Source organism: Podarcis bocagei (assembly GCF_964188305.1).
Source record: "Podarcis bocagei genome assembly, chromosome: 18".
NCBI classification, from domain to species: Eukaryota; Metazoa; Chordata; class Lepidosauria; order Squamata; family Lacertidae; genus Podarcis; species Podarcis bocagei.
In genome coordinates this window covers 2763193-2776907 of record NC_138144.1, presented here as the reverse complement: position 1 = coordinate 2776907, position 13715 = coordinate 2763193, and the positions used below count along the sequence as shown (strand labels likewise).

The 13715-nt window shown below is 50.6% G+C and overlaps 1 protein-coding gene and 1 pseudogene across 2 annotated transcripts in view; one reads left to right on the top strand and one right to left on the bottom strand.

Annotated features, from left to right (window-relative positions):
- Positions 1-13715, bottom strand: part of EFNA2 (ephrin A2) — a 256111-nt gene that overhangs the window by 190225 nt on the left and 52171 nt on the right. The window lies entirely within an intron of this gene.
- LOC308577642 (prohibitin 1 pseudogene) lies at positions 3335-4545 on the top strand (annotated as a pseudogene). The gene has a single exon. The product of its transcript is annotated as a prohibitin 1 pseudogene (transcript).

Below are 13715 nucleotides of genomic sequence, written 5' to 3'. Positions count from 1 at the left end.
TGATTATCGTCTTCCAAAGCAACTGCTCTATTCCGAACTTAAAAAAGGAAAGCGTAATGCTGGTGGTCAACAAAAGAGGTTCAAAGACTCTCTCATGGCAAATCTAAAAAAAAATGTAGTATAAACACTGACAACTGGGAAACACTGGTCTGCCAGCGCTCCAGTTGGAGAACAGCCTTTACCAAAGGTGTCATGGGCTTTGAAGACACTCGAACTCAGGACACAAGGGAGAAACACACTAAAAGGAAGGCATGCTTGGCAAACCCTCACCGGGATCAACTCCCGCCCGGAGACCTATGTCCCCACCGTGGAAGGACATGTGGATCCAGAATTGGCCTCCATGGTCACTTACAGACGCATTGTTAAAACTGTGTTTATGGAAGACCATCTTACTTGGCTACGAGTGATCGCCAAAGAAGAAGACACCAACTCTTTGAGTTCCTTATGCTGATGGCCGCCATTTTTTAATTCCCCGGTGCCTGTGGGTTAAAGCTACGCTGCTATCAACTATGGTTTTGCACAGGCTGGGAGCGCAATGAGCTTTTTGTAGAAATACCACCGCCACCAACCCCAAAAGAAATCAACCCGCCCTCCTGAAAAACAGTCATCAGCAGTGCCCCTCATTCGTGGCCACCGAATGGGGCGTACGAAAACGAAGGGGCCATTATGCCTCAGGCCTACACAGCCCTTGACAGTTGAACACGCTCTGGGTCTCAGAAGGCTCCAGGATAATGCTTGCCTCAAACCCTCTTGGCTGCTAGTAAGAAAGTTGAAGAGGGCCTTAGTTAGCATTTTGCTCTGGGTTATAAAAGAATGGATTTTCTCCGCCGATAAAGTTTTATATTTAGAAGCTCCACGTTTTCCAGAAAGCATGGATGGGAGTTGGAGGTCTGCTATTAGAAAGGATTTGGTGCTGAGGGACTGACATGAATAGAGAGAGGGAGAGATGGAGAGTGGAGATTTCCAAATACTTTAATTCTCCTTCTCTGTATTTCTGGAAAGAGGATGGCAGTGGAGAAATTAAATATACGTGCTTTATTATTATTTTTTAAGTGAACAAAAGGAAGGGAGGTCATCAGGTTCCCTCCTTCCACAGATGTAAAGCAGTCCCAGGAAGTCGATTCTGTTCCCGCTTTAAAATAAGATTTTATTCCGGCATAATGAGAGAACAAAATAATTAATTTCCTTCCTCTTTTCAAGTCAAACGAACGGAGAGCTAAGCGTCTCGATTTGAAAAGGGCGATTCCCCGGTCTCGACAAAGCCCAAAGCGGAACTGGCTGGACGAGAGGACAGATTTAGTTGAAATAACACCGGAACGTCGAAAGAGCCCTGGAGCGGAAACCGGCCAAAAGGGACCGATCGAGCCTAGCATCCTCTTCTCAAAATGCCCCAAAGAACCTAGGAATCCAGATAGACTGTCTCTGAACCTGGAGGTTCCACAAGGACATAAGAAGAGTGTGATTGATTAAGCCAATGGTCTTTCTAGTCCAGCAGCCTTTCTTACAACGGCTGTGATGGCCTGGGATTCGGACTCAGAGGAAGAACCTGAGGAATCCCAGCCTGCACAGGAGTCCCCGCCTCCAGAACCAGCTGGGGCTTGAGCCTGAAGGGTCCTCACCTGTGCTGGATCCTCAGGTGAGTCTGCTCTGGCTCCTGAGGTGATGGAGGACCCATTGCCTGCAGGTGCTCCACTCTCAGCCCCGTCAAGGGAAGCTGAGGTTGCCTCTGGGTCCGGTCACCCTCCAGCCTCTCCTGAGCTGCAGAGGCTCAGGGCAGAGAGGCGGAGGGAACTAAGTTCCCGCAGGAGGAGGGCTCGCCTCCAGGCCAGGAGAGGCGAGTCACCAGAGGATCGGGACCGCCCTATGACTCAGGGCAGATAAAAGTCAGCCAGCCCCAATCCCAAATTGCGGGAGCAATGTTGTTGGTAGCCTGTTCCTGCCGGCACCCTGTCCTGCTTCTGTGTCGGAGCTCCTGGCCTCACCTAACTCCCTGCCTTGGACCCAGCTTCAGCTTTGACGGACTGTCTCCCTACTGCACCCTTGGACTCAGACCTCGCCTCATGGTTAACCCTCAGGACCAGCAAAACAGCCAACCAGATGCCTTAAGCAGAACCTAAGCCACACTGCCCATGTGTGACCCCAACAACTGTTACTCAGATGTGAAAGGTAAAAAGGGAAAGAACCCCTGGACGGTTAAGTCCAGTCAAAGGCAACTATGGGGTTGTGGCGCTCATCTCGCATTCAGGCCGAGGGTGCTGTGCTAGTCCCGGGGGAAAGGTTACCGTTGTCGTAGTCAAAGTCCAGTCCTGAGTCACTAGCCTGGAAACAGTTCACAAGGAGCAAGGCGAGGTCCGAAGCAGGAAGCCGGGCGGGGACAGGAACACTGGAAGGTCAGGTCTGGGTCCGGGTAGGAGCAGGTACTCAACAACAACGTTGCTCCCGCAACCTGGGACCGGGCTGACTGGCCTTTATCTTCTCTGAGGCCAGGGGCGGTCCCGGCCCCCAGGAGCCCCGCCTCTCCTGGCCTTAAGGCGAGCACTCCTCCTGGGAGAAACCAGTTCCCTTCGCCTCTCTGCCCTGAGCCTCTGCAGCTCAGGAGAGGCTGGAGGGTTACTGGGCCCAGGGGGAGACTCACCTGTAGGCACTGAGTCCTCAACCACCTCTGGAGCCAGAATGGATTCACCTGGTGCCTGCTCCTGAGGATCCGGCACAGGTGTAGGCGCCTCAGAATCAAGGCCCTGCCCCAGTTCAGCCGGCCCTGGAGGCGGGGACTCCTGTGTAGGCTGGGATTCCTCCGGTTTCATCCTCTGAATCGGATTCCCAGGCCATCACAGGTGCCAGTGTTTGTCCACAGAGAGCTTTCTGGGTCATGTGGCCAACATGACTAAACCGCTTCTGGTGCAACGGGACACTGTGACGGAAACCAGAACACACTGTTTACCTTCCCGTCGCAGTGGTGCCTATTTATCTACTTGCACTGGTGTGCTTTTGAACTGCTAGGTTGGCAGGAGCTGGGACAGAGCAACGGGAGCTCGTCGTGGGGATTCGAACTGCCAACCTTCCAATCGCCAAGCCCAAGAGGCTCGGTGGTTTAAAAGCAGACCACCTCTGAGAGTTGTGGAAGAACATACGATCCCTCCCAGATATCCTTTTTAAAATTATTGCACATCCATGATGGTTGGTGCTCTCGACGCTGTCAGAGCAGTCACATGCGATTCCCTCTTCCAATACTGTCTGTGCCTGCAAACGTTTGGGGTTGGCCGCGCTGCCCCACTTCCAATCAGCGCCATTTCCTGTCCTTTTCCCAGTTGCGGCATCACAAAGGAGGGCTAGGCGATGTCGTGGGGCTTGTGACATCACAAGGCAGGCCCCGGTGGTGTCACAAGGCTGTCAACCCCAGAGAGCCCCCAAAAGAGACATGGGGGTTCGAGATTTGGGGCGCATGGCTTTGGGTGTGCGCCACTTTCCTTCGCCCCCTTTGCCACCGCAATCGGAAGGGCTTCCGATTCCATCAGGCATCGCGGCCCGTAGGCGAGAGGGCAAAGATTTTACGTGAACACAGAAGGACCGGGGGACTTGGCTGTGCGCTCACGTGGAGTTCAGGTCGCCGGGAGTCAGGAAGATCCCTATGGCCGCCAAGATCTTTGAGACCATGAGCAGACTAGGCCTGGGTCTGGCGGTTGCCGGTGGCATAGTCAACTCTGTTGTTTACACCGTGGATGCGGGCCACAAAGCCGTCATCTTTGACCGGTTCCGGGGCGTCCAGGACGTTGTGGTGGGAGAAGGGAGCCACTTCCTCGTCCCGTGGGTGCAGAAACCGGTCATCTTCGACTGCCGCTCTCGCCCTCGCAACATCCCGGTCGTCACCGGCAGCAAAGATCTACAGAATGTGGACATCACCCTGAGGATCTTGTTCAGGCCGGTGGCGGCGCAGCTTCCCTGGATCTACACCACGGTGGGCGAAGACTACGACGAGAGGGTGTTGCCCTCCATCACGACGGAGACCCTGAAGTCGGTGGTGGCTCGTTTCGACGCCGGCGAGTTGATCACCCAGAGGGAGCTGGTCTCCCGGAAGGTCAGCGAAGAGCTGGCGGAAAGAGCAGCCCCCTTCGGCCTCGTCCTGGATGACGTTTCCTTGACGCACCTTACGTTCGGGAAGGAGTTTGTGGAGGCCATCGAAATGAAACAGGTGGCCCAGCAGGAAGCAGAGAAGGCCAGGTTCATGGTGGAGAAGGCCGAGCAGCTGAAAGCCGCGGCGGTCCTCTCCGCCGAAGGCGACGCAAAGGCCGCTCGGCTCATCGCCAGCTCGCTGGCTTCGGTGGGCGACGGACTCATCGAACTGCGCAAGCTCGAGGCAGCCGAGGACATTGCTTTCCACCTTGCGCCGTCCCGCAACGTCACCTACCTGCCCACCTTGGTCCAGCCAGCCCAGCAAATGAAGCCGGCATCCCCGTCCTAATAGATTTAGCCGCCATTTTAAAGCTTTCCCCATTTTTCAGGGGATTGAAAATGCAAGATGTCCTAAATAAAATGCTTTGGAAATCCCTCGGTTTTGTTTTCATTGTATAAATAAAAATTATACAGTGGAAGACGGTGGAAGAAGATTGGAAGAAATTTAAAATCTCTCTTAAGAATTATTGTAAAATTAATGAATGTTAAAATGTTGTGGTTATATAAAGTAAGGGATTACAGCTGCTAAAGATTAAGTAAAAGGAAAGGAAAGGAAAAATTGGATAAAATTAAGGGGAAGGATTTGCTGAAATAATTTGGGAGTTGGAACGCAGAAAGGGGAGGTATGGGGAAGTCGATGAAGTAAGTTTAAGAAAAAAGGAGTTGAAATTATACGTGTTTGTTCGTTAATGTATGTATATTTTTGTACAGTATTGTGTGTATTGTATGTGTCTATAAAAAATTGTGAAAATTTAATAAATATATTAAAAAAAAATTTATACAGTGGTAGCTTGGTTCCTGAATGGCTTGGCTTCCGAACGCCACAAACCCGGAAGCGAGTGTTCTGCTTTGTGAACGTTTTTCGGGAGCTGAACGTCCGATGCGGCTGTTGGCTATTGTTTCCGGAGGCCCTGCACCAATCAGAAGCTGTGCCTTGGCTTTTGAACATTTCAGAAGTCAAACGGACTTCCGGAACGGATTAAGTTTGGCACTTTTGTTTTTGCTATTTATTCTGCGTTTTTGTTTTTGAGGTGTTTTCGGTTCATTTGTTTTTGTGACTGTGTGGAACCCAGTTCAGCTACTGATTGTCTGGTTGTGTGACTGCAGAAATGGATAAAAGCCCCCCATCCAAACAATGACTATCATCAGTGCAGGTATGAAAAATATTTAATTTAAACTTTTATCATCTACAATACTGTCTTATTTATTTTATAGTACAGCACATTGATTACTGTTTTCATTTTATGCACCAATGGTCTTGTTAGAGAGCAAAATTCAGGTTAAATTGCTGTTTTAGAGGTTGCTTTTAAAAGTCTGGAACAGATTAATCCGTTTTGCATTGCTTTCTATGGGAAAGTGCACCTTGGTTTTGGAATGCTTTGGTTTTGGAACTTTCAACTTCCGAGGTACAACTGCAATGGACGTGACTACGTAGTCCTGGTCATTTTAATGGGGGTTCTACTTTGAGAAAGATACGGGGTCTTATTAGATGGCGATTAGAAAGCTCCATGGTTGAGTGGGCTGCAGAGAAATAAATATATCTTTGTGGCGATGATGACTGGGCTGGCGAGGGTGGAGGGCAGAAGATCTTATCCGAAAGGAAACGGCGAACCAAAGTCCCCCACATTAAAAACAAGGCACAGAAAATAACCCAACCAGGATTCTCAGAAAGTATCTCTATTAGAATATTATTTTCCCCTCATATCTGAGACAATTCCAGGCTTCCTTGATGTCTCCTGACTGCCGATGACTCCTTTCAAACAGAGAGCCTTGCTTGGTTTTCGTTTCATATCTCTTTTTCCCCTGGAAAACGGAATACATTGACTCTGTCTCATGTCCTTCTGGTGTCCCTGTTATGTTCCTGATATTTCGGGAGGGGGCTGGTGGGACGGCTGGATTTGCATCCAGTTTCTCTGAGCTGGAGGGAAGAGGAGGGGGTGGAAGGGAGGGAGAGAGAAAGAGAGAAAGAAAGAAAGAGAGAGAGAGAGAGAGAGAGAGAGAGAGAGAGAGAGAGAGAGAGAGAGAGAGAGAGAGAGAGATGGCTGTCTAAGGATAATGATTATTTATCACTGTTTCATCTCCACCATCCGCCGAGCTCAGTGTTTTATCCACAGCAAATAAATAAATATGTTTAAACAGAGGACACTGCCAAGCGGGTCTGCAAACATGGAATTGGCTCCCTTTACCCCATCCTACCACTGCCCTCTCTGGTTCCTCTGTGGCATTTTTGGCATTTCTTCTGAGCTGGTCTGAGTTGCCCAGGCCCAAAGTTACGGTATTTTTTGCCCTATAGGACGCACTTTTTCCCCTCCAAAAATGAAGGGGAAATGTGTGTGTGTCCTATAGGGCGAATGCAGGCTTTCGCTGAAGCCTGGAGAGCGAGAGGAGTCGGTGCGCACCGACCCCTATTGCTCTCCAGGCTTCAGGAAGCTCTCCGCAAGCCTCGGGAGCCCGCGGGAGTTCCCGCCGGGCTCCCCAGGCTTGCGGATAGCAGCCTGTATCCCCAAGCCTGGGTGGATCAATGGTCTTGACTTGCCTGAGACCCAGCCTTTTCCTGCGGGGGAAAGGCTTATAGGAATATAGGAAGCTGCCTTTAAGCAAGTCAAGACCATTGATCCACACAGCTCAGTATTGTCTACACTGACCGGCAGCAGCAGTGGGGGGGTCATTCCCAGCCCTACCTAGACATGCTAGGGCGATTAGACCAGGAACCTCCTGTGTTCAAAGCAGGTGCTCTCTCACTGAGCAATGGTTCTTCCTCTAAAAATAAAGATTCCAGTCCTCATTGTTGGGAACATGGACTGAGAGAAGATTGTTGTGAACATGGACTGAGAGAAGATCCAACCTCTCCATTCTGAAGGAAATCAGCCCTGAGTGCTCACTGGAAGGACAGATCCTGAAGCTGAGGCTCCAAGACTTTGGCCACTGCATGAGAAGAGAAGACTCCCTGGAAAAGACCCTGATGTTGGGAAAGATGGAGGGCACAAGGAGAAGGGGACGACAGAGGACGAGATGGTGGGACAGTGTTCTCGAAGAGACCAGCATGAGTTTGACCAAACTGCGGGAGGCAGTGGAAGACAGGAGGGCCTGGCGTGCTCTGGTCCAGGGGGACACGACTAAACGACTAAACAACTTCTTTCCAGTGGGGACTCAGTGTCCAACCTTGGCAGGCAGACCGCAGTCCAGAGCCAGAGAACCAGAGGCAGCTAAGCAGAAGGCGGCAGGTTCCGGGTGCCAACCTCGGCATGGCTCTCAGGACCACGCCACCACGCGCCAGTTGTTCTGCAGATGAGTCCAGTCCTGCTAACCTCCAGCCGCCGTCGGTGAGCAGCAACCTGGCTCCAAACGACTGCAATCTTTCCCCGTAAAAGAAAGTGAAACAATCTGAGCATCATAACAACTTGGCCACAATAAGGAAATTTTGCCCGTGGTATGACTGTTTTCCACCTTCGTATTTCGACTCTCTGGGACCCTATCTGCATAACCTAGCAATTCCAAAATAAAGACGCACTTTTACTCTTGCAACATTGAATGTCTTGCCCTCGGCTGCACCTGAGGGATGATTCCAAATATTCCACACGAAAAACGCTTATGTCCCTGTGGAGATGGCAGTCCCGAATCGGTGGCGCATACCCTTCTGGCTTGCACCCTTTATAAAGACTTGAGGAATGAGATTATCACCCTTCTTTTATCGTCCATTCCGGGTCGCCCAACCACTGCCCCAGTGTCCTTTCTCTTGGCAGATGAAGATGAGCAGGTGACAGCAAAGGTGGCAAGGTTTTTCGCTGGGGCAATCGGAATAAGATCCACCATTTGACCATTGATTCAAAACCCCAAAATGTATTTTATATAACTGATTTTTCTTTCTATTCTTTGTATATCATATCGTTGTTCTTTTGCTATGATCGATGGCTGATGCAAATAAAGATTCATTCATTCATTCATTCAATGTCACGACGCCCAGCCACTACCACCATGCACCGTATTTTTCGCTCTATAAGGTGCACCAGACCACAAGACGCACCTAGTTTTTGGAGGTGGAATACAAGAAAAAAAATATTCTGAATCTCAGAAGCCAGAACAGCAAGAGGGATCGTTGCGCAGCGAAAGCAGCAATCCCTCTTGCTGTTCTGGCTTCTGGGATAGCTGTGCAGCCTGCATTCGCTCCATAAGACGCACACACACATTTCCCCTTACTTTTTAGGAGGGAAAAAGTGAGTCTTATAGAGCAAAAAATACGGTAATTTCTCTTGACAGATCAAGATGAGCAGGTGACAGCAAAGGTGGCAAGGTTTTTAGCTGGGACAATCAGAATAAGGTCCACTATTTGACCATTGATTCAAAACCCCAAAATGTATTTTATATAATTGACTTTTTATTTCTATTCTTTGTCTATCGTATTTATTGTTTTATTTATTTATTGGTTGATTCATTCATTCTTCCTTCTTCACTGTCCTTGAACCCCCACATGATGTTCCGGCATTGCAGGGGGCCGGACTAGATGGCACTTTGGTTCCCTTCCAACTCTCCCAATCTACGATTCCATGAGATAATCAGTCTTCCACTCCCCTCCCTTTTCACAGCTCGGTGAACACCGGTGGCTGAGAGCCAAAGCGTTGTCATCTGCGAGCCAGATCTGGGGAAAACCGTGTGTCGAGGGAGCCGGATTCAAGTTCCCAGCACCGCAAAAAATGGAATTTTGTTGTGCTGCCCTTCGCCGGGGGCCAAGTCTGACAATTCAGGGGGCCGAATATCGCCCCCCAGATCCAAGAGTCTCAGAGCCCCTGCCGCAATGGGGTTGGAAGGGTCGAATCCAGACGGAGGAGCGGAAGGAGAGGGCCGACTCCTCGCTCGCTAACCAGCCGGAAGAAATGGAGCGTGTTATTAAAATCCCATTAGCACGCATTTCGCATATTCAATATCCAGAACGCCGTCAGAGGAACCCATGGCGAGGCGCGACCTCATTCGCTTGCCCCTGCTGGAGCGCTAATTTCCTACCTTGTAGGTACAAGAGGAAGACCGTGTTAGAATTCCTCGCCGGTGCAAGGACACCGCCTGCCTTCTGGGAGCCTGCAAATGGATGATCCCAGAGGCGGAAGAATGTCCTTGGGCTGGCGGAGAATTCTAACACCGTCTTTTACATGCTGCGACAGATACGGCGCTCAGAGCCAGCTTCTCTGCATGAGCACCGGGGGACAGGTGGGCTGGGCCGGATTAAGAGATGTGCCGGAGTAGTGCCAAGTTAAGATGTATGCAAGCTTTAAAGACCAGAGTCTGAAGTCACCCGACGGCACGGCTGGACCCTGCCCCAAAATATAGGATGCAGACCTTATGTTGTTCTTGTCTAGTCGTGTCCGACTCTTCGTGACCCCCTGGACCAGAGCACGCCAGGCCCTCTTGTCTTCCACTGCCTCCCGCAGTTTGGTCAAACTCATGTACGTAGCTTCAAGAACACTGTCCCACCATCTCGTCCTCTGTCATCCCCTTCTCCTTGTGCCCTCCATCTTTCCCAACATCAGGGTCTTTTCCAGGGAGTCTTCTCTATACCCACATCAGATTATGGATCTGTGTAAGAACATAATGCCCCAAAGAACCTAGGAGTTCAGGTAGACTGTCTCTGGAGCTGGAGGTTCCATAGAACAGCCCAGCAGCTGGGTCAGGCCAAAGGTTCAGTACTCTTCACAGGGGTGGAGGAAGGGGGTGCGGTGGGTTGGGCCGCCCCGGGTGTCACCACTGAGGGGCTGACAAAATGCCAGGCGGCACTCACCGCGGGGGCTGCAGCGCACCCAAGTCACTCATCTCTCCTGGGAGAGACACGGTGGCTTGGGCGCGTGCAGGCTCTGCGCTGCCCAAGCGGTCCGCCTGCTGCCTCCCCCCCAGCTGTAGGGCGGCTGAGTGGGAGGAGGCAGGCAGACTCCCGAGGCCCGCAGTGCGCCCCACCCCTATGGGCAAACTGATCCTGGCACCATCTGCATTCAAAATCTGTACTCTACCACTGAATAGTAAAGGTAAAGGGACCCCTGACCATTAGGTCCAGCCGTGACCGACTCTGGGGTTGCGGCGCTCATCTCGCTTTACTGGCCGAGGGAGCCGGCGTACAGCTTCCGGGTCATGTGGCCAGCAGGACTAAGCCGCTTCTGGCGAACCAGAGCAGCACACGGAAACGCCGTTTACCTTCCTGCTGGAGCGGTACCTATTTATCTACTTGCCCTTTGACGTGCTTTGGAACTGCTAGGTTGGCAGGAGCAGGGACCGAGCAACGGGAGCTCACCCCATCGTGGGGATTCGAACCTCCGACCTTCTGATCGGCAAGTCCTAGGCTCTGTGGTTTAACCCACAGCGCCACCCGCGTCCCCTCCCTGCCACTGAATATTTTCCTTTAAAATAAAGCAAGATTCCAGTTCTTATGGTTTGGGGGTGGGTGGGAATGTGAATAGGGATATAGGGTGTTGGGTTATACCAAATCAGGCCTATTGGGGCCAACCAGCAATCCCTTTGCCAACCTACAGAGAAGGAAGCGGGGGGGGTTGGGGGGGAGGGAAAGTGGGGGACAAGGCAAGCAGTTTTGCTGACCCTTTTGGCAGTTAAACTCTGGAAATGAGGCTTGAAGATAGTGAGATTTTGCATCAATCTGGGCCTCCTTTTAAGACATCACTTTCCCCTCGTTCTGAAGGCTTTGCACCCCTCATTCCAAAGTTTGGGGGTCCGGCTCTCCGTCGTGCACCCCCATCCTTCTCTCTCTCCCCCTTGCCTGCCTTGCAGCATCTTTTTAAGATAAAATCCAGGCGCCTTTTAACCTGTGAACTGCTGCGTCTTGATGTTAAAATTCCTTTCCCCGCCGGAAGGTTTAACGCCTTCACCCCTTTACTCCTTTGGAAAGGTTTTAAAGGCAAGACAAAGGAAGATGTGCTGCGCTGTTCTTAAAAGAGAGGCCTTCACTTTGGGGAAAGACCCATAGCTCAGCGGTAGAGATTCTGCTTCGCCGGCAGAAGGTCTTGGGCTCAGTCCCCAGGTAAGGCTGGGAAAGCAGCCCTTTTCCGAAATCCTGGAGCTCTGCTGCCCCTCAGTGTGGGGCAGTCAGTGATGCAGCAAGGCTGTGGCTTGGGGAAAAGCATCTTCCAGTGCTCCTTTTTACATCAGCCTTTGGTTCAGAGTAATGAGGTCTGGAACCATTAATAATAATAATAATAATAATAATAATAATAATAATAATAATATATTTCGACCCCGCCCATCTGGCTGGCTTTCCACAGCCATTCTGGGCAGCTTCCAGCAAAATATTAAAATACAATAATTCATCAAATATTAAAAGCTTCCCTAAACAGGGCTTCATTTGAGGATCATGGGGTGAGCACAATTCAAAGAGTTGGTGATGACCTTGAAAGCCCTTGAAACGGCCTCAGCCCAGTATGCCTGAAGGAGCATCTCCACCCCCATTGTCCAGCCCAGACACCAAGGTCCAGCGCCGAGGGCCTTCTGGCAGTTCCCTGATTGCGAGAAGTGACGTTACTGGGAACCAGAGGGCCTTCTTGGTGGTGGCGCCTGCCCTGTGGAACGCCCTCCCGTTAGAGGTCAAGGAAATAAACAACTATCTGACTTTTAGAAGACATCTGAAGGCAGCCCTGTTTAGGGAAGTTTTTAATGTTTGATGCTTTATGGTGTTTTTCATATTCGGTTGGGAGCTGCCTAGATGGGTGAGGTATAAGTAATAAATTAGCAGTAGTAGCAGTAGCAGCAGCAGCAGCAGCAATAGTAGTATTGTTGTTGTTTAGTCGTTTAGTCGTGTCCAGCTCTTCATGACCCCCTGGACCAGAGCACGCCAGGCCCTCCTGTCTTCCACTGCCTCCCGCAGTTTGGTCAGACTCATGCTGGTAGCTTTGAGAACACTGTCCCACCATCTCGTCCTCCGTCGTCCCCTTCTCCTTGTGCCCTCCATTTTCCCCAACATCAGGGTCTTTTCCAGGGAGTCTTCTCTTCTCCTGAGGTGGCCAAAGTCTTGGAGCCTGAGCCTCAGGATCTGTCCTTCCAGTGAGCACTCAGGGCTGATTTCCTTAAGAACTGATAGGTTTGATCTCCTTGCAGTCCATGGGACTCTCAAGAGTCTCCTCCAGCACCAGAATTCAAAAGCATCCATTCTTCAGCGATCAGCCTTCTTTATGGTCCAGCACTCACTTCCATACATCGCTACTGGGAAAACCATAGCTTTTACTATACTGTCCTTTGTTGGCAAGGTGGTGTCTCTACTTTTTAAGATGCTGTCTTAAAATAGTAGTATTAGTATTATTAATTGGCCTGACTCAGTTTAGCTAAGTTCCCCCCGTTCTACATTCCCGTTTCTGGTATTTTCCATTTTTCACTTTTGCCACGAGCCGTTTTAATTGGTATCCACACAGAAAAGCAGGCTACAAATAGGAACACAGGACAAATCCCATCAGGAAAAGCCACAACGACACTGATAAAGAAGCCAATAGCCCCGCCCTGTGGCCATTACCCATGACAGCAGCTGCCCAGCGGAATATAAGGACTTGCATTTATCTCCAGGGCTGGGCAAAGGTCTCTCCTTCCCTTACAGCAGTGGTCTTCAACCCGTGTGCCGTGGCTCCCTGGGGTGCCTTGAAGGATGGTCAGGGGTACTGTGGGCAACACTGGCCTCTGCCCCTCTTCTCTTCCCTCCCTCCTCTGATGCCCTCTCGCGTCTCTGCCTCCAAAGGCTGGCACGGCTGTTTATTGCAGCAGCCCTGGCTACAAGCTCCATAGGCAAATGGTGCCTCTGGGTTTGGCCACTGGGTGCTGGGTGCCAGGGGCTGAGGCGGCCTCGGAGTAAGCAAGCAAGCGGGCAAGGGAGCGCAGCCAGCCAGCCTGCCAGCACTTGCTGTTGGGAATGGTCAGACAAGTCCCAGGCCCCTGTGGGGCAGTATAAGGAAGCACCTCTCTTTGGGGTGGTTGGGGGGCAGCTCAAAGACCAGCGACTGCCCGGAGGACGCCCAAGCGAAGAGAAGAGGAGGCTGAGTAGGATTTGCCACAGCACCTGATCACAAGGGCATCTCCGCAAAGCTGGATGTTGGATGATTTATAGAACATAAAGCAATTTCCCTAGGAAGAAAGCTGGCAGCATTCAAGCCCTTTTAATAATAATAATAATAATAATAATAATAATAATAATAATAATAATAATTAATAATAATAAATTTTATTATTTAAACCCTGCATGTCCAACTGGGTTGCCCCAGCCACTCTGGGTGGCTTCCAACACACACAAAAGCACAATTTAAAAAATCAAACATTAAAAACTTCCTGATACAGGGTTGCTTTTTTAGTTTAGAGAAGAGGCGAGTAAGAGGCATCCACACAACATGACCAGTCCAACGAAGTTGATGTTGAAGAATCCTTGCTTCAACATTGGTGATCTTTGCTTCTTCCACTGGTATTGGTTCGCCGGTCTCCCCAAGTGATGTGTAAAAAAATTCTGAGACACCGTTGATGGAAGCTTCTGAGGAGTTGGAGATGGCGTTTATAAGTGGTCCGTGTTTCGCTAGATGGGCTGG